At 50.7% G+C, this 18,910-nt stretch overlaps 2 protein-coding genes across 3 annotated transcripts in view; one reads left to right on the top strand and one right to left on the bottom strand.

Moving 5' to 3' along the window:
• Positions 1-18,910, bottom strand: part of TIMD4 (T cell immunoglobulin and mucin domain containing 4) — a 242,205-nt gene that overhangs the window by 147,107 nt on the left and 76,188 nt on the right. The gene's annotated exons all lie outside the window — the stretch shown is intronic.
• The window catches only part of LOC135270653 (T-cell immunoglobulin and mucin domain-containing protein 4-like), a 55,401-nt gene continuing 48,646 nt past the window's right edge, over positions 12,156-18,910 (top strand). Inside the window, exons 1-2 of one of the 2 annotated variants that reach the window (XR_010338797.1) lie at positions 12,156-13,107; positions 16,509-16,608. The gene's annotated coding sequence lies outside the window, so the exon portion shown is untranslated. The remainder of the gene's footprint in view (positions 13,108-16,508; positions 16,609-18,910) is intronic. The other variant, XR_010338798.1, reaches the window with a different exon arrangement.

The following is an 18,910-nucleotide window of genomic DNA, read 5'->3' on the forward strand; positions in this document are numbered from 1 at the left end:
CTTTGCTATTTCCAGCCCCTGTGGTCTGCTATTGGGAACCCTGGTGAAATCCCCTGGAGGGACCAGGGCCAGGTCCTGTTTCAAGGCCCTGCGTGGGACTGCCTGTCACCAGCTGCTTTTCCCACAGCCCCAGGAGATGGGGACAGTTGCTCCATTGTACAGATTAGCAAACTGAGGCTCCAAATCACATAGTGAGTAAGCGGTGGGGACAAGAGCCCTGCTCCTTTCTTCAGGCCTCTGCTCCTGCCCCCAGAGGAGCCCCAGTCGGCCTGGAGTTTCGGGCTTCCTAGGTTCCCCCACAGCTGCCTTGCTGCTGGGAGTGTGACCGTGAGATTAGGAGCTGATGGGGGCTGAGGGATCTGTGGGAGGGCAGGAGATGGAGGGGCATCTGGGGTCGGCTCCAAGGAAGACCCTTCCTTGGAGTGCAGCCTGGACCCTATAGAAGTCCCCGAGGCGCGGCTCCCCAGTCAGTGAATGTAGAAATGGGCTGTAGGGCTGGGCTCCCACGCTGCCCGGGCATCTGAGTGAATGGGGGCCGTGTCGTTCACGGGGGGGATTGGAAGCCTGCAGGAGGCCTGAGACTCCCTGGTGGCCCTGCAGCTGAGCTGGCAGGGCTGGGCCTGAGGCCTGGGCACCTGGTGTGGCCCGGGCCAGTCTAGCTGCATAGTGAGTCCTGAATGACCAGTGGGCCTGGCTGACCTGGCCTCGGGCAGGTGCTCCTGAGGGCCCTGGAGCCTTCTCTTCAGCTGGAGCGTCGCAGGCCTGCACCCTCACTCTGTCACTTCCTTCTGCGTGACCTTGGGTGGTCCGGCTGCCGTTGTGGGCTTTATTTGGGGGAGGCCTGCCTGCTCAGCTCTCACCAGCCCTTTGTGACCCCGTGTCCTCAGGCAGGGATCAAGTTCATGCTCACTCACCTCAGCCTCTCTCTTGGGCTCACTGTCTCCTCCAGCTCAGGGCTGGATGCAGGAGAACAGCTATGCCCTGTGGTGGGTTCCAAACCGGGCAGTGGGAACCCAGTGGTCAGGGAAGGCTTCTTGCAGGAGGTAGTGTTAACTGGCCTGCTATAGAGGCTGCAAGCCTGGCTGCCGACAATCAGAGGGTTATGAGTTGCCTTCTCCTTTCTGACTCCTCCATGGGCCACGCCAGCCCTGGCAGGTGATAGTTTCACTGGGACACCTGCCCTGAGCCCCTGCCTCAGGTTTGCATAGCCTGGGGGGGTCTGTTTTCCGTTAGAGTCTGGAGTGCCCAGATGTTTCTGTCAAGACCCAGTCTTAATGATAAGACTGAGGTCACTATGCAGAGACTTGGGGAAGAGCTTCCGGGCTGGGGGAACAGCACGTGCAAAGGCCCTGGGGCAGAGAGAAGCTTGAACCTTGGGGAGAGGCCTCAGCCCTACATGTTGGAGGGTCACTCTGGTCTGACTGCACAAGGGGAATGTGCTACCTCAGGAACTGGTGAGTCCTCTGTGCCAGGAGCTGTGCCAGCCCAAGCTGGACAACCACTCTGAGAGGATCTGAGCTCTGGGAGTAGGGCAAGTGTTCTAGCAGAGCTGGGAGCCAGCTCCTAAGAGCACAGTGCCTCTGTGCTGCCACTCACACGAGGTCAGCCTCGTGCCCAGTTGCAGGCTGGGGGGCCGCTCCTCAGGACAGGGCTGGCCTGTTATCATCCTCCCCACTCATCAGAAGGAAATTAGCTCCAGTTAAAACAGCAGCTTTGGTCGCCTGTCTTGTCGTTTATGAAAGCGGTACACGTTCATGGAACATTTGGGGAAAAGGGAAGAGCGTGAGACAAAAACGTCCCTCCAGCTGGGTTCCGTCCAAGTGCATAGAGCTGTAGGGTGGGTGTCCCTGAGGACTGGAATCCTATAGCTTTTTACACGTCCTGTACTTTGGACTGTGTCTAGGGCCTTTGGTTCCAGACGCTTGTCCCGTGTCCCACGGTGCCGGGCAGGATTCTGTAGCTGCAGGGGACAGAAGCGGGCCAGACCTGGAGGCCCCCAGGGAGCAGGGCAGAAGCTTCAGGAGCAAGCCCTGAGTGAACAGGAGTTGATGAGCTAGATGGGGGGCTGCAGCGAAGGGGATCCTGCATTGCAGGTGGGCAGGACGCCCCATGGCTGGTCCGAGTCCGCTCTGGGCATTTCCATCTTGGCCAGCGTCTACATTCCTTGGAAGACACTGATTGGCTGAGCTTGCCTTTTGGCCAAGTGGGCCCTGGACCACCCAGTCCACATATGCTGGGGGGTGGGTGTCAGGCCACCCTTGGCCCGGCCACTGTCTTCATCAAGGCTTCCTGCATTTGGGTTTGTGGTTTTGGTGACTCTGAGGGTGCTCTGGCCACCTCTGTCCCTAGGAAACTCGGGGGTTCTCAATTCCCTTCCTTAGAGTGCAGCCTGGACCTGCTAGAAGTCGCCAAGGTCTTGACGGCTTTTCCTGGGTGTGCTCAGATGTTGGGGTGGGAATTCTTGCTCAGGGCACTGGCTTCCCCATCTCCGGTTTCATCAGCGCCAGGGGCCACTGCAGTCTGTGTGTGCGGGACCCCCACCGCCCCTAACTTGCCTGGAACTCGAGGCCCAGCTCTAGGGCCCCTCTTCCGGGCATCTCCATGGTGACCCTTCTTCCTCCCCTGACCCCTGGGCAGGGGCCCTGCTGGCCAGCCCCGTCTAAGGGATGTGCAATGCCAGCTGCTGTGACCACCCCCCGCTGGGGCTCTTGATCAGGCTCTGAGGGAGTGAGGAGCCCTGCAGCTTGGATCCCAGAGGCTTGTGCTGCTCGTTTCTAAAGCACATTTCTTGGAGAGCCACCCAGTGACCCTGGGAGGCGGACACTGTGTCCCCAACATAAGCAGAAATATGGGCCGGCCAGCATCGGGAGCTGGAAGACTGGACCCGGGTTCCAGCTACAGCCCAGCTCCGTCCCTTCCAGTGGACATGGCGTCAATGCAGTTCGAGAGCCCAGGGGTGCAGGTTCAGAGGGGCTCAGGGGCATCTACTTCCCCCACTGCCCCACAGTCAGTTCTGCCGAGACCTGGGCAACAGAAGAGGAACCGAGTTTGCAGCCAAGGGCCTGGGGTCAAGGACATGGGAAGTGCCTGATGCGGCCACCAGGGAATCAGCATGTGACAGCAGGTGGATGGTGGGTGTAGGGGGACCACAGGAGGGCCTCCCGTACGCAGGCCCACCACTGGGGTCTGCAGGGAGCCCAAGGGAGCTTCTCACAGTCTTGGGAGGCTGGCTTGAGTCCCGTGGGGCAGCACCCTCTGTGGCTGAGCCAGGCCCATGTTGGCTGAGGGTGTGAGAGGAGGCCAGGCCACTCACAGCCTGAGTGCCAGTGCCTTCGGCCTCTGAGGAGGGTGCCAGCCACGGTGCCCCTGCTTGCTCTGCCCCCTTGGGCCCGTGCACGCTGGTGGGGTTCCTGGTCATCGTGGAGGAGCACTCCCAAAGTTCTGGGGTACACCCATCTCTGAGCCCTGCATCTGGGTTGGGCCGTGCCCTCTGGGCTGCCTCTCCCTGGTGGGGAGCTCAACTTGGAGACGGGGCTCCAGTCTGGCGGCTCCAGGCTGGGTCTGAGGCCAGGGACCCAGTCCCCATGTGGCTGGTGCAGACGCCTGCAGACAAGCTGGGAGAGCAGGGGATTTTCTGGGTGTCACGCTGAGAGATATGTCGGAGCGTGGGGACCAAAATAGACACGCTTGCTGCAGCTCTTTGGTATCTGTTCCCTGCACAGGGGAGGGTGGGTGAGGGCAGCAGGAGAGCTGGGGCCCCCTGGCTACAGGGCGCAGGGCAGAGGCCCGGCCTATGGGGAGATGGGCAGGAGCACCTCTGAGTGTCAGCCCAAGGGCTGCCTCACCAGCCTCCTTCCAGGCCATTCCTGGAGGGCGAGGGCCAGCCTGGAGGGAGCCCCGGGGGGTGTGGAGCAGTGGGTGTGGGGCCACGTGTAGCCTGGCTGCCTGGACCTCGGACCTCAGGAGTGGGGGACAGGGATGCAAAGTTGGCCCCAACCCCAGCTCCCACGTGGCTGCTGCTGGCTGCACGTCCTCCAGGCACGGCCAGGAGCTCACCGTCATGGAATGCGTGAAACCAAAGCCCAGCCTGGTGGAAAATCTGTTTTTAATTTTGGGCCGGCGTCGCTGGGAGCCTGAGCCGAGTGTGCTGTGGGTGGGGGCTGCAACCACGTGTCCAGCGTGGCCATGTGGGGGGCTGAGGCCTAGTCGAGGGCTATGACTCTGGAGCCCCGACTTGTGTGAGGGGACCCAAGAGGCAAAGGTGGGGGGCCCTGCTTCCCAGTGGGGGGCCCCTGACATGGGCGGTGGTGGTAGCTTGCATACACCGAGCCCACCCTGGCCTCCCCAAGTAAGGCTTGGCCCTAGGGATTCTGCCCCTTTCCCGACCCTGACCCAGGACCCTGGGGGGTTCTCATGGTGCTGGAGGCCAGAACCCCTCAGTCTGCATTGGGGTATGGGACCCCAGCCCACCTCTCAGACACCCCCAAACCTTGTCACTTCCTCTGGAGGAGGGGCCTTGGCAGTTCCAGGCCTTGGCAACCGTGGAGTCAGGTGGGGTCACTCCCTTCCCACTGCCTGCCACATCCTCCTGGAGCCCCCGGCTGGCACTGTGGACACAGGGGAGCCCCCCACCCAGTGGGGCCAAGCTGTCTGTCCAAGCCTGGGTCCCCAGCACCCAGTGCAGGCTGCTGTTAAGATGCCCTGAAAGATGATGCTCCCCAATTAGCCCAGACCCCGGACAGGATCACAGGTGTCAGTGTGGAGACAGATCCCTATCCAGGAAGCTGGGGGTGACTCCATCCCCACTACAGTCAGGCTGTGTGACTGTCACCATGTTGTGTGTCTGTCACATGGAGACACTTCTGGCAGGATTCTGGTCCCTCAGTGGACTTTGTGCTTGGCCCCTGTGGAGCTTGTCCCTCCCTCCACCAAAGAGCTGGCATGAGGGGCGGGGCAGGGCTGAGCAGGACTGGAACCCATCTTCTGCCCGCCTCTTCTCTGGGCATCGGGGCTGCTTCTCCTGCTTCCCCTGCTCCCTGTGCCTGTGGCTGTACCTTTGGGGCTCGCTGGTCCTTCCCAGGGCCACAGGCAGCCATCATCCTCAGCTGCAGTCACGCTGCCTGGCCTGCTGGCCTCACCTGCCCCACTATGTGACTGTGGACACTGGACCTGCCCCCAGGCTCCCTGTGCCTAGCAGCGTGGCTCCAGGATGTGTCGCTGTGTCTTTGCTTCCCTCCCTGCTCAGGGTGGACCCAAAGCAGTGTCCAGCCAAGGAACGAGCAGCTGTGGCCGGAGCAGCATGGTGGCGGGATTGTGGCTGCTGCCTGTGGCTGGGGTTGGGGGCTGCATCAGGCCAGACTTCTCATCAGAGCTCCTGCGAGCGCCTCCCAGTGGGCCAGGGCCTCGTCAGCTCAGCCATGCGCCACTGTAGCCCACAGGGGTTGGCAGGACAGAGCAGCGTGTAGGTCCGTGGCCCGGGGCGCCGGGGCGGGCAGCTGCTCCCAGGTGCACGAGTGTTGAGCAGCTATCTGCGTGTGTGTGGAGGGCGTGTGTTCCACAGTCTGGCCCTGGCTTGCTGTGTGCCCTGCCCTGCAGTCATGCATGGCCCTCCCGCCTCGGCAGCCTGGTGTGGTGCAGCCTGTGCTGGTGCCGAGCCTGGCATTGTGTTGGGGGTGCCTGTGTCTGCATGGCTGATGGGAGCCACATCCAGGAAGGGCCTGGAGGCAGAGTGGGCATGGGCAGGAGGACAAGGCAGGCGTGAGGCACTGGCCTTGCCCCTGCTCATGCATATTGTCTCCCCAAGCCTCCTGCCCCGCTGGCTGTCCTAAGGCCTTGGTGGCACGCTGGGCCCTCCCCTCTCCAAGCAGGGCTGGGACAGGGCCACCCACCTGTGCAGGCAGCCAGGTCGGGTCGGGGATTCTCGCCTTGCAGATGCTGAGCTGAGGCTCCCACAGAGCAAAGGCTGCAGCACCAGGATTGGGCCTGGGTCTCTGACATCCTGGGGACATTCTGGAGGAGATGGCGTATGTCTGGGCACAGTGGGGGTTCCCTGAAGGAAGAAGGCTCTAGGCCCAGGGACAGCGTATGCCTGGGTGTAGAGGCCAGAGAGCCCCGCCCGCTCCTAGTCAGCCACGGCCTGAGGCGTTCCCGCCAGGTCAGGGAGGACTTGGTGTGGCTTGGGGTATACTGGGATCCTATTGGCGGTAGCCTAATCTGGGACAGAGTAAGACTTCAGACCCTGGCTCTCTGTCTGACTGGGTGTTTTTCAGAGTGGTGGGGTTTTGTGGGGGCCACAGGGCAATCAGGGGGAGTCTAGGCTCACAGTGGGAGGGGACATCCCCAGTGGATACATCCGTGGCTGTGGGGCTACAGAGGCCTGGAGAAGCAGGGGGTGGCCCAGGGCCAAGACCAGGGGGCCTAGGGTGTGGGAAGGGGAATTGAGGCAGCAGGAGGGGGTCTCCCCCAGCCCCCTTGGCGCGTGCGTGGCACTTGAATCTGCCCTGAGTGCTCTGCGGAGCCCAGCATGTAGCTTTCGACTCTCCTGACTGAGCCCTTACGTCACTTCCACCATAGACGGAAAATTCCATTTGGTCAGAGCCCAGCTGCTGATCAGACAGTTCCCATTCTTTCTCTGAATGGGCCAGGGAGGGGTGGAGGGGCCGCCAGCCTGGTGGAGAAAGGTGGCTGGGCCATCACGGGAATGCCGCTGGACCAGTGCCCCAAGGGAGGCTGCCATCTGGAAATCTGGCTTCGGGAAGTGGGTGCAGAGGTCAGGATGGCCACGGCACGTTCCCTGCAGACAGCTGGGCTCAGGCTTGGTGCACTGGGTGCCTGGGATCTGGCGGGGGCCTGAAGCAGCTGCCCAGTTTGCTGGGCACCCTGATACCTGGGCTCTAAACAGCAGACAAGAACAGGTTCTGCACTCGCGGGGAGGCACCATCTCCTTCCTCAGCTGGGGGAGGCTGAGTGAGGCTGTCCCTGTGCGGGCCCTGAAGCCTGGCCTCTGGCCCCTGGGGGCTGAGGAGTAAGGCTCAGTTTGCAGCTGGCCCCATCCAGGCAAGAACAAGAGAAAGCTGCCTCAGCCAAGCGTGGTGCTCACACCCGTAATCCAGCACTTTGGGAGGTCGAGGCGGGGGGCGGGGGGATCGCTTAAGCCCAGGAGTTCAAGACCAGCCTGGGAAACATAGCCAGACCCTGTCTTTACAAAAAATTTTTTAAAAAATTAGGGCAGAGGCCAGGCACAGTGACTCACGCCTGTAATTCCAGCACTTTGGGGGACCAAGATGGCGGATCACCTGAGGTCAGGAGTTCAAGACCAGTCTGGCCAACATGGTGATCTCCCCGTCTCTAAAATACAAAAATTAGCCAGGTGTGTTGGTGCAAGCCTATAGTCCCAGCTACTCAGGAAGCAAAGTAGGAGAATCGCTTGAACGCGGGAGGTGGAGGGTGCAGTGAGCCGAGATCTCGTGCCACTACACTCCAGCCTGGGTGACAAGAGACTCTGTCTCGAAAAAAAGAAAGAAAGAAAATTAGCCAGGAGCTGTTAGTATGTGCCTGTGGTCCCAGCTACTTGAGAGGCTGAGACAGGAGGATCACTTGAGCCCAGGAGGTTGAGGCTGCAGTGAGCTGTGATTGTGCCACTGCACTCTAGCCTGGGCCACAGAGCGAGACCCTGTCTCTAAATTTTTTTTTTTTTTAATCGTACATTCGGGCCAGGTGTGGTGGCTCACACCTGTAGTCCCAGCACTTTGGGAGGCTGAGGCGAGTGGATCACCTGAGGTCAGGAGTTCGAGACCAGCCTGACCAAGATGGTAAAACCTCGTCTTTACTAAAAATACAAAATTAGCCAGGTGTGGTGGCATGCGCCTGTAATTCCAGCTATTTGAAGGCTGAGGCAGGAGAATCGCTTGAACCCGGGAAGAGGTTGCAGTGAGCCAAGATCACACCGCTGCATTCCAGCCTGGGCGACACAAGTGCTGCCTTTTCTGCTTTCCTCAGCGCCTCTTACCCTCCAGCAGGCTTCACAGTTCACTTATGATGATGTTTAGTGCCTGTGTCACCTCACCTTCCTAGAGGCGGCCCCAAGGGCAGAGGACACCATCTACAGGGGTCCCTGCATGTGCCTGGTGCCTAGCAGCCTCTCCCCACCGGCCCCCTGCCCGCTGCGCCTGGACGTCAGCCCTCCGCACCAGCGCAGAGCAGTCCAAGGAATGGGCTTGCCTCACCTAGATCTTGTTTGGCCAGGGTTTATCTCACCCTGCCTCCATTTTCTCATCTGCCAAATGGGAGTGGGTGGCTCTGGCGCCACCGAGGAAGTGATTCGCACCTGGGAGCCCTTTGATGTGCACTGATGCCCTGAGCTCTGGGCGGACACGCCAGGCCGATGGCTATGGAGGCCACAGCCAGGTACCTGTTTAGGCTTTGTGTGCTTCGTGTCTGGGATTGACACCTGCTCTCCCAGTCCCCAGCTCCTCACCCCAGGAGGAGTTTCCCTGTGAGTCCCAGATGTGGGGTGCATACAGACAGGCTCTCCTGGAGTCATGCCCCACGTGAGCACAGGGTCAGGGGAGCGAGAAAAGGTGACCCCATCCAAGGATGACTGGGGAGGCCTCTGCAGGTGGAGAGCAGAGGGAGGGCTCGCTGCAAGAGTCTGGCCAGCCCAGGGCCAAGATGGGGCTGGTTGCCATGGTCCCCGGGCCATGGGAGCCCAGGGGATGCCCCATGGATGGAAGTGCAGATGTGGGTATGGGTCCAGTGGAGCTCTGGCCCACGGGGGCACGGTCAGCTGCCCCACAGGTCTGTTCTGCCCTTGGCCTCTGAGCTACAAGGAGGGTACTGGCAGAGCCTGTGGTCACAGCTGGTGGGGTTAGCACCTCTACTCCATGCCCAGCCCCACATAGGCCAGGCCAGACCCAGGGACCCCAGAGTGTTGCTTTTCCAAGCTCCCCAACGTTTATGGATGACCCACTGTGTGTGCAGCCTGGGCCTGGGCGTGGTGCTGAATGTTAATGTGAGCCCCCGACCCCATGTGACTGGACTATCTCTGCCTCCCTGTGTGATCTTGGGCAAACCCTACTGGGCCCTGAGGATCCCTCTGTGACTTGAGCTCCCTGGACCATGAGACCGTCCTGAACTGATTCAGTTTCAGCGGCTGTGGTGGCCTGCCTCCCGAGGGTGGGGGTGGGCTCAGGGCCCAGCAGTCCTCATGCCATTGCAGGGGCGGTAGGCACCTGTGCATGGCTGAAGGAGCAGAAGGGTGCCCGCCCTCGATGCTCTGTGGTGCCCAGATTGCTGGCTGTTGGGCAGCTGTGGACACACTGGCATGGCTTTGGACCATGGCGGCTCATTTCTGGGTGTGCCGAGTTGGTCAGCACCTCCCTGGCCAGGTGGAGATGGAAAGGCCACCTTCAGGTGTGGGCGTCTGCTGGCTTCCTGGAGGGCAGGACACACCATCCTCCCACTGCCTGGCAACCGTCTCCTGGGAGATCCAGCAACAGTCCCAGTGCCCACTGTGGCTAAGCCCTCATCACAAGGGGGGCCAGGCAGGGGACCATCTGCCCCAGCAGCTCCCAAGCCTGGGGCCCCTGAGGGCCACATTGCTGAAGGGTTGTGATCCAGGGAGGGAGGTGTTTCTCTGCAGCAGTGCCAATGAGGGCAGTGCAGGTATACCTGGTGGCCACCCCACAACACTGATGGCCCTCACTGCTGACACTCCCCCACCCATAGACACCCCCCCCCCAAGGACACCCCCGAGTTAGCCTCTGGGTGGTCCCTGGCCCCATGATGAGGCACAGCTCTGTGTCCGCTCTCCATCCCTCACCTGGGCACCGGAAGTGTGCGGAGGTTCTGGAGGGCTGATCCGGGGGCAGGGCTATGCTGAACGCAGGGACCTGGGGTTGCAGGGCCTGCGTGCTTTCTCTGTAGCTTCCCTAAAGCCCAGTTTCCCTGTTGATGAAATGGAGGTGAGAGCGCTTGGCCAGGCAGACTGAGTGCGGTGCCAGGAGAAGGGACAGCTCTGGGAACATGTTACCCTCCCTCCCCGAAGCGGATGCTCAGGAAATGTCACTGCTGCATCAGTTTAGCCACTTCCTGTGGGGGTTGCCCAGCCTTGGGACGGGAGGGCTCTGGTGTCTGTTCTGTGGTCTGTCTTTTGTGTTCAGAGACCTGGGGAGAGCCACGCCAGAAGGCCATGCTTGGAGCCAGACAGGGCTGTTTGTCTGGTAGGGTGACCGTATGCAGCCTGTGTGGGTGGTGTCCCCTGGGACAGCCCTGGCCAGTGACCATGGCAGTGTGGGACCAGCCCCACCATCTCATCCAGCGTCGGGGGACTCAATGGGCAGTGCCCACCCCTGACTGCAGCTTCTTAGTGCACAGATCCCAGACAGGATCAGGTTCCTGATGGGGCATCTTCCATGTTCACCCCTCAGAAACACTTTCATGGCCAACAAGTGGGGGTTCAGCTCCCCCCCCAGTCTCCCCACTTCCCTACCAGTGGGGTAGGGAAAACCTCAGCACTATAGCTGGGGTGGGGGATCCTGCCAGGACTGATGTAGGAGAGTTCGGGGCCTCAGTTGAGGATGGGCCCTGGGGTTCTGGGGTGTCTCGGGCTGGGGGTGAGGACAGGAGCTGATGCTGGCAGCCCCTCCCCAGGGCTTCACTTCTTCAGGGGGCAGCAGCATTTCTTTCAGGTCTGAGGTTAGGTTGAGGTTTATTTTTTGCTTGTGAATATATATTCAATCGCTCCATCATCATTGGTTGAAAAGGCTACCTTCATTTAATTATGCTTGCAGCTTGTACAAATTTATAGCAAATGTCCTGACTTGATTACTACACATAACAAAATATCATATGTACCCCATAAATACACACGAATATTTTGTATCAGTAAAAACAATTTGTTGTGTGTATTTGTGCGAGTCTATTTCTGGGTTCGCTTTTCACTTCCATTGATTGACGACTCTGTCCCTCAGCCAATACTACACAATCTTGCTGACTATAGCCATGTTAATATTGAAATTGGATAGAATGATTCCTCCTAAATTGTTCTACTTTTTTATTTTTTACAATTATTTCAGCTATTCTAGTTCCTTTGCATATACATTTTAGAATAATTTTGTCTATATTAATAAAATTTTGCTGAGATTTTGATAGGAATTGTATTAAATGTGTATACAATTTGTGGATAATTGATAAATTTACTATATTAAATCTTGCAATCCATGAACACAGTATAGCTCAACTTGTTTAGCTATTCTTCTTCTTCTTCTTTCTTTTTTTTAGGAGCAGAGTCCTGCTATGTTGTCCAGGCTGGCCTTGAACTTCTGGCCTAAAGCAATACTCCCACTATGGCCTCTCAAAGTGCTGAGATTGCATGCGTGAGCCACCATGCTCAGCCTAGATCTTCTTTAAAGTTACTTTCCTCAGCATTTTGTAGTTTTCAGCACGTAAGTCCCGCACATTTTTGTTACTTACACTTATTTCTTTTTTTTTTGAACAATTTAAAATGGTATTGTATTTTTAATTTCAGTGTCTATATATTCATTGCATTTATATAGAAATACAATTTTTCATATTTATCTTATATCTAGCGTATTTACTGAATTCACTTATTCTAGGAGGGTTTTTTTTTTAAGATTTCTTAAGGTTTTCTACATAGACCATCATATTATATATAAACAGGGATAGTTTTGTTTTCTCCTTCTGATTTGTATGTCTTTCATTTCTTTTTCTTGTCTTATTGACCTGAATAGAACTTGCAGCTTGTGTCGTCATGAATAAAGATGGTGAGCGGAGAAAGACATCCTGATCTCCTTACCAATCTTAAGGGGAAAATATTCAGTTTCCACATTTAGTGTGATGCTAGCTATAGGCTCTTATGTGTGTGCTCTTTATTTTCTTGAGGAAGTTCTCTTCTATTTTTATTTTTATGAGAATTTTACTTATTGAGTTCGAAATATTATCAAATATTTTTCTGCTTTCATTGATATAATCCCGTGATTTTTCCTCCTCAGTCTATTACTATAGTAGATTACACTGACTGATTTTTGAATGTTGGATCATATTTACATGCCAGGAATAAACACCACTGGGTCATGTTGTATAATTTCTTTTATATAACTCCAAATTCTATGTCCTAATATTTTATTAAGGATTTTAGTATTTATATGCATGAAGGATATTGGTGATATTATTTACCATACTGTCTTTGTTTGGTTTTGGTATCAGAGTGATACCAGCTTCAAACCAAAACCTGACAAGGACACACGCAAAAAAAACCCGACATGCCAACATCTCTGATGAACATAGATGCAAAAGTTCTGAATAAAATACCAGCAAACTGAAGCCGACAGCACATCAAATAGATAATATGCCATGATCAAATGAGATTTATCCCAGAGATGTAAAGATGGTTCAACATATGCAAATGACTAAATGTACTACATCACATCAACAGAATGATCTCAATATACGAAGATAAAGCATTTGCTAAAATTCAAATCCTTACATGATGTAAACTCCCAAACTAGGAACATAGAACAAACATTCCTCAACATAATTAAGGCCTTATAAGGCAAACTCATCGTACTAACATCATAGTGAATGGGGAAAAGCTGAAAGTCTTTTCTCTAAAAAGTGGAATTAGACAAGGCTGCCTTTTTTTTTTCTTTTTTGAGACAAAGTCTTGCTCTGTTGCCCAGGTGAGGATGCCCACTTTTACCACTCTTATTGAACACAGCACTAGAAGTCCCAGCCAGAGCAATCAAACCAGAGAAAGAAATAAAAGGCATCCAGATTGGAAAAGAAAAAGATTTTTTTTTTTTTTTTTGCAGATGACATGATCTTATATAGAGAGAAATTAAAGCCTCAACCAAAAAACTCCTAGAATTGATAAATGAATCAGTAAAGTTGCAGGATGCAAAATCAACATATAAAAATTAATGGCATTCCTTTTTGATGGTCTTTTTTTTTTTTTGTCTTTTTTGAGACAGTGTCTCACTTTGTCACCCAGGCTGGAGTGCAGTAGCACAATCTTGGCTCACTGAAACTTCCACCTCCCAGGTTCAAGCAATTCTCATGTCTCAGCCTCCCAAGTAGCTGGGATTAAAGGCATGTGTCACCAAGCCCGGCTAATTTTGTATTTTCATAGAGACGGGTTTCACTGTGTTGGCCAGGCTGGTCTCAAACTCCTGACTTCAGGTGATCCATCCACTCCAACCTCCCAAAGTGCTGGGATTATAGGCATGAGCCACGATGCCCGGCCTTTTATTATTTTGTTTTTCAGTTTAGTCAATGGTCTGCTGAATACAGAGTAGTTTAACAATCAGGGTTGCTAGTTACTCCTCAGCGCAGAGATTCAGTCAGCACACAAATGCCTTATCCGTGACTGAGACAAACAGTCACCCTGAACACAGTCCCAATTGTGTCATGTGGTCACCCCTCCCCCATGTCCATGGAAAGGGGCACCAGAGGCCAGCCGGGCCACAGCTATGAAAGGAAGACCTGACTTCAGCTCCTTGCCATTTCTCCGTCGGGTTCCTCCTCCCTGTGTGCCCATCATGTTTACCACTTCTTATTTCCAGAGGACTTCCTCCTCCATAGCTACCATCCCCTCATTGACTTTTACTGTCTACTTGTTTGCATGTCAGGGTGATGACCAGGCATTCAGGCTCCATCAGACAATAGAGTCTCACTCTACCACTCATTATTTTTTAAACAACCTTGTGACTGTAACTACCACTTATTAGCGTACATTATCATGCAATTAATTAACAACCCTTAGGTCAGGTGTGGTGGCTCACACCTGTAATCCCAACACTTTGGGAGGCCAAGGCCAGAGGATTGCTTGAGCCTAGGAGTTAGAGATCAGCCTGGGCAACGTAGTGAGATCCCCTTGTCTCTACCAAAAAAAAAAAAAAAAAAAAAAAAAAAAAATTGCTGGGAGTGGTGGTGCCTGTCTGTGGTTCTAGCTACTCAGGTGCTGGTGGGGAGGATCATTTAAGCCCAGGAGCTTGAGGCTGCAGTGAGCAATGATCATATCACTACACTCCAGACTGGGCAACAGAGCAAGACTCTGCCTCTAAAAATAAATAAGTAAATAATAATAATAATATAAAAAAACAGAGAAAAATCATCTTAGATTCAGTTTTTACAAAGTGTCCTTGGAAGCATAAATGTGAACTTGAAGATTTTTCAGATATTTAACATTGGATGGCTGTTTTGCAAGATTTCCATTGGCAGAGTTTTGTGCTGGAGATGAGGAAGTTTTTTTCTCCCTCTATTTTCTAAGTATTTGGCAGAGAACAGTATTAAAACAACCTACAGAATATATGTTTCCCCCTGAACTGTTCTATAAAATTTAACATAGCTAAAATAAATCAATGGAACAGGTAACAATTATCCCTTTGTCTCCTTGCTTACACCCACTTCTCCTTTTATCAAAGGAAATTTGTCATTAGCTGAATATATTCTAAGGTTGTTTCTTTGTACTTTGTTTTGTTTTAAAAGATAAGCACTAAAGAAAAATTCTTTGTATTTCTATAAAGCTTTTCATCTTATATTTCCACATACTTTGACTGTTTTTTTCTTAAGTTCTGTTGCATGCTTTGTAAAAACAGCTATATTAGGGTATGATTTACACATAATAAAACTCACTCATTTTAGGTGTACCTCAGATTGGCAAATACATACAATTGTGTAACTACCTACACACTCAAGAGATAGGGCCGGGCACGGTGGCTCACACCTGTAATCCCAGCACTTTGGGAGGCCGAGGCAGGTGAATTACCTGAGCTCAGGAGTTTGAGACCAGCCTGACCAACATGGCAAAGCCGCATCTCTACCAAAAATGCAAAAAATTAGCCTGGAATGGTGGTGTGCACCTGTAATCCCAGCTACTAGGGAGGCTGAGGTGGGAGAATCACTTGAGCCTGGGAGGTGGAGGTTGCACTGAGCTGGATTCATGCCATTGTATCCATCCTAGGTGACAGAATGAGACCTTCTCTGTCAAAAAAAATTGTTATACAAAATTAGAAGATACAGATATATAAAAGAAAAAAGAGGCACAAATCACCAGTTTCCTTTGTCCAGAAGAGGTACATTGTTAAAATAACTTAAAAAATATGAACTTTCAGGCTTTTGTCTGTGTATGTGTGTGTGTCTTCTCACAAGAGTGGGTTAAAGTTGTGCATGATCTTTTGTATTTTAATTGTCACACTCAGTGATGAAGATCATTTTCCTCACTTCTCTCCTGGGGATCTTTTCACATCAATAAATATGTGCCTACAATATTCTGTATTTTATTACTTTTTAAAAACTTTTATTTTAAGGTTAGGAGTACATGTGCAGGTTTATTGCATAGGTAAGCGTGTTATGGGGGTTTGTCATACAGATTTTGTTACCCATGTATTAAGCCTAGTACCCATTATTTTTCTTGATCCCCTCTCTCCTCCCCCATCACCACCCTCTGATAGGCCCCAGTGTCTGTTGTTCTCTTTATGTGTCCACAAGGCATTCTCATAATTTAGCTTCCACTTATATGTAAGAACATGAGTTATTTGGGTTTCTGTTCCTCTGTTAGTTTGCTAAGGATGATAGCCTTCAGCTCCATCCATGTTCCTGCCAAGGACATGATCTCATTGTTTTTTATGGCTGCAAAGTATTCCATAACCTCCACCTCCTAGGTTGAAGCGATTCTCCTGCCTCAACCTCCTGAATGGCTGGGATTACAGGCACTCACCACCACGCTCAGCTAATTTTTGTATTTTTAGTAAAGACAGGGTTTCACCATGTTGACCAGGTTGGTCTTGAACTCCTGACCTCAAGTGATCCATCTGCCTCAGTCTTCCAAAGTGCTGGGATTACAAGCATGAGCCACCATGCCCGGCCCACATTTTCTTTATCCAATCTGTCATTGATGGGCATTTAGGTTGATTCCATGTCTTTGTTATTATGAACAGTGCTGCAATGAACATATGTGTGTATTTGTCTTTATGATACAACAACTTATTTTTCTTTGGGTATATGCCCAGTAATGGGATTGCTGAGTTGAATGATGGTTCTGTTTTTGGGTCTTCAAGGAATAGTCACACGGTTTTCCACAATGGTTGTGGAAGACACTCCCACCAACAGCATATAAGCGTTCCGTTTTCTCCGCAACCTCATCAGCACTTCTTATTTTTTGTCGTTTTAAGTATAGCCATTCTGACTGATGTGAGATGGTATCTCATTGTAGCTTTGACTTGCATTTCTCTAATAATCAGTTATACAATATTTTTTTAAATGATTGATGAATCTTTATTCGATGACTCAGAATCTTTATTTGAATCATGTTGATGGCACATGAGACAAATTATTTGCAATTTTATGATATTAACAGTAGTCTTTTATTCATTTTTAAGAAATTTATTGTACCTCCACTTACTTCTAATCCATATTTTTGCATTTTGAGATGATCATTTGATTTTAAGTTCTGCTGTTCTTTAAAAGTACAACACTGGTTTCTTTCCCAGGTATCCTAGAAATGTTGGGGAAGAAATTGGACTTGGTGTGTAGATGGAGAAATGAACTTCATCTAAGTGAAGAAATACATCTGTTACGCAAGATACTCAGGTGCTGGATTTTGCATGTTGTCTCAAATATATTTTTTATCTGAATATAAAAAAACTCTCTCTTAGCCTTCAAAAGAGGAACTTTGAGTAAAAATTTGGTAGAAAAGTGTCTGAAAGGACGAGCTTCCTTTAGCAATGCAACTCCAGAAGTTTCATTTCTCCCTCTTTTTCTTCTCTTCCCAAACTAGGAAACACTTCAAATACATGGGCCTAGTTGAAAAGAGCTTCACTAGTTGAGTGGGGGGTTGGGGGGTGGTAGAGCTGATGACAGGGAAAGAGCCAGTTCAGTAACTAGCCAAAATGACAATGGTGAAAATAATTCCTCTCCAAAAATTTCCATTCCTGAATTGTATCTGTGCACTTACGTAGACTACACTTAGTCCCCTCAAGTTCCCTTAACAAATAACTGTTCTTGGCCAGGTGCAGTGGCTCATGCCTATAATCCTAGCACTTTGGGAGGCTGAAGTGGACAGATCACTTGAGTCCAGGAGTTCAAGACCAGCCTGGGCAGCATAGTGAGACCTTGTCTCTATAAAAATTAAAAAATTAGCTAGGTCTGACATGACTGTAGTCCCAGCTTCTTGGAAAGCTGAGGTGGGAAGATTACTGGAGCCGGGGAGGGTGAGGCTGCAGTGAGCTGTGATGATGCCACTGCACTCCAGGGTGGGCAACAGAGCAAAACCCATCTAAAAAAAAAAAAAAAAAAGAAAGAAAGAAAGAAAAAAAGAATTGTTCTCAAAGCCTTTTTGACAAAGAAAATGATAGAAAAGTCAATAGTGGAGATTAATTCACACAAAATTATTCCCCCCTCTTGTTCATTTTCTAAAAAGACTTTTCAGAGATTTGAGACAAAAGGAAGTTTTAGTATCATTTAGTACAGACTCATTTTTTTTATACACGAGGAAGTAGGTGGAGGCTATATTGTTAGATTTCATTCTGATCTTTGTTTTCTTTTTGCTGTAAAGGCTTGGTTCTTCAATTCTGGTTTATTTTTTTTATTTTTATTTTTTTTGAAAGAAAGAAAGAAAGAAAAAAATGAAGAAGAGGAAGAAAAAGGAAGAGAAAGAGAGAGAGAGAATGGGAGTATTGCTTTCTTGCCCAGGCTAGAATGCAGTTTAGTAATGGGTATTGAAAACCTCTTTTATACCAATAATTATACTTGATGTAGACAGGAAGGAATAAGGGAAGAAAATAACAAACAAGCAGCCAACCAATATTTCATTTAAAACCTATGAAATGCTATGCGATTACTGAGGAGTGATTTACTTCCAATTATGTAGTCACTTTTGGAATAGGTGTGAGGTGGTAATGTATGTTTTGTGTATTTGAAGTGGAGAGTTCTATAAATGTTTATTAAGTTTACTTGTTCCGGGTCTGAGTTCAAGTCCTGAATGTCCTTGTTAATTTTCTGTCTCGTTGATGTATAAAATCGTTAGCTCTTCTTGTTACATTGATCCTTTTGCCATTATATAAGGTCCTTCTTTGCCTCTTTTGCTCTTTGTTGCTTTAAAGTCTACTTTATCAGAGGCAAGAATTGCATCTCCTGCTTTTTGTTTATTTCTTTATTTTTACTCTGATTGGTTAATAAATCTTCCTCCTTCTCTTTGTTTTGAGTCTTTGTGTGTCGTTGTATGTGAGATGGGTCTGGATGCAGCATACCGATGGGTTTTGGCTTTTTATCCAATTAGAATATATATAAGTTTAATACTGGCATTTGATGCTAGCTGGCTGTTTTGCCCATTAGTTAGTGTAAATTTTTCATTGTGTTAATGCTCTTTTCTTTTTGATATATTTTTGGAAAGGCTGATATTGGTTGTTCCTTTATATGTATAGTGCTTCTTTCAGAAGCTCTTGTAAAGCAGGCCTGGTGGTGGTGAAGTCTCTAAGTACTTGTTTGTTCGCAAAAGATTTAATTTTTCCTTCAATTATAAAGCTTAATTTGCTGGATATGAAATTCGGCTGGATATGAAATTCTGGTTTGAAAGTTCTTTTCTTTAAGGATATTAAATATTGGTCCCCACTCTTTTCTGGCTTGTAGGGTTTCTGCTGAGAGATCTGCTGTAAGTCTGATAGGTTTCCCTTTATGGGTAACCTGACCTTTCTCTCTGGCTGCCCTTAGCATTTTCTCCTTCATTTCAACCCTAATAAATCTGGCAATTATGTGCCTTGGGGTTGGTCTTCTTGAAGAATATCTTTGTGGTGTTCTCTGTATTACGTGGAGTTGAATATTACCCTGCCTTGCCAGGTTAGGAAAGTTTTCCTGAATGATATCCTGAAGAGTATTTTCCAACTTGGATTCATTC

The sequence above is a fragment of the Aotus nancymaae genome, unplaced genomic scaffold (genome assembly GCF_030222135.1).
Source record: "Aotus nancymaae isolate 86718 unplaced genomic scaffold, 86718_ANA_hifiasm-v0.15.2.pri h1tg000064l_1, whole genome shotgun sequence".
NCBI lineage: Eukaryota > Metazoa > Chordata > Mammalia > Primates > Aotidae > Aotus > Aotus nancymaae.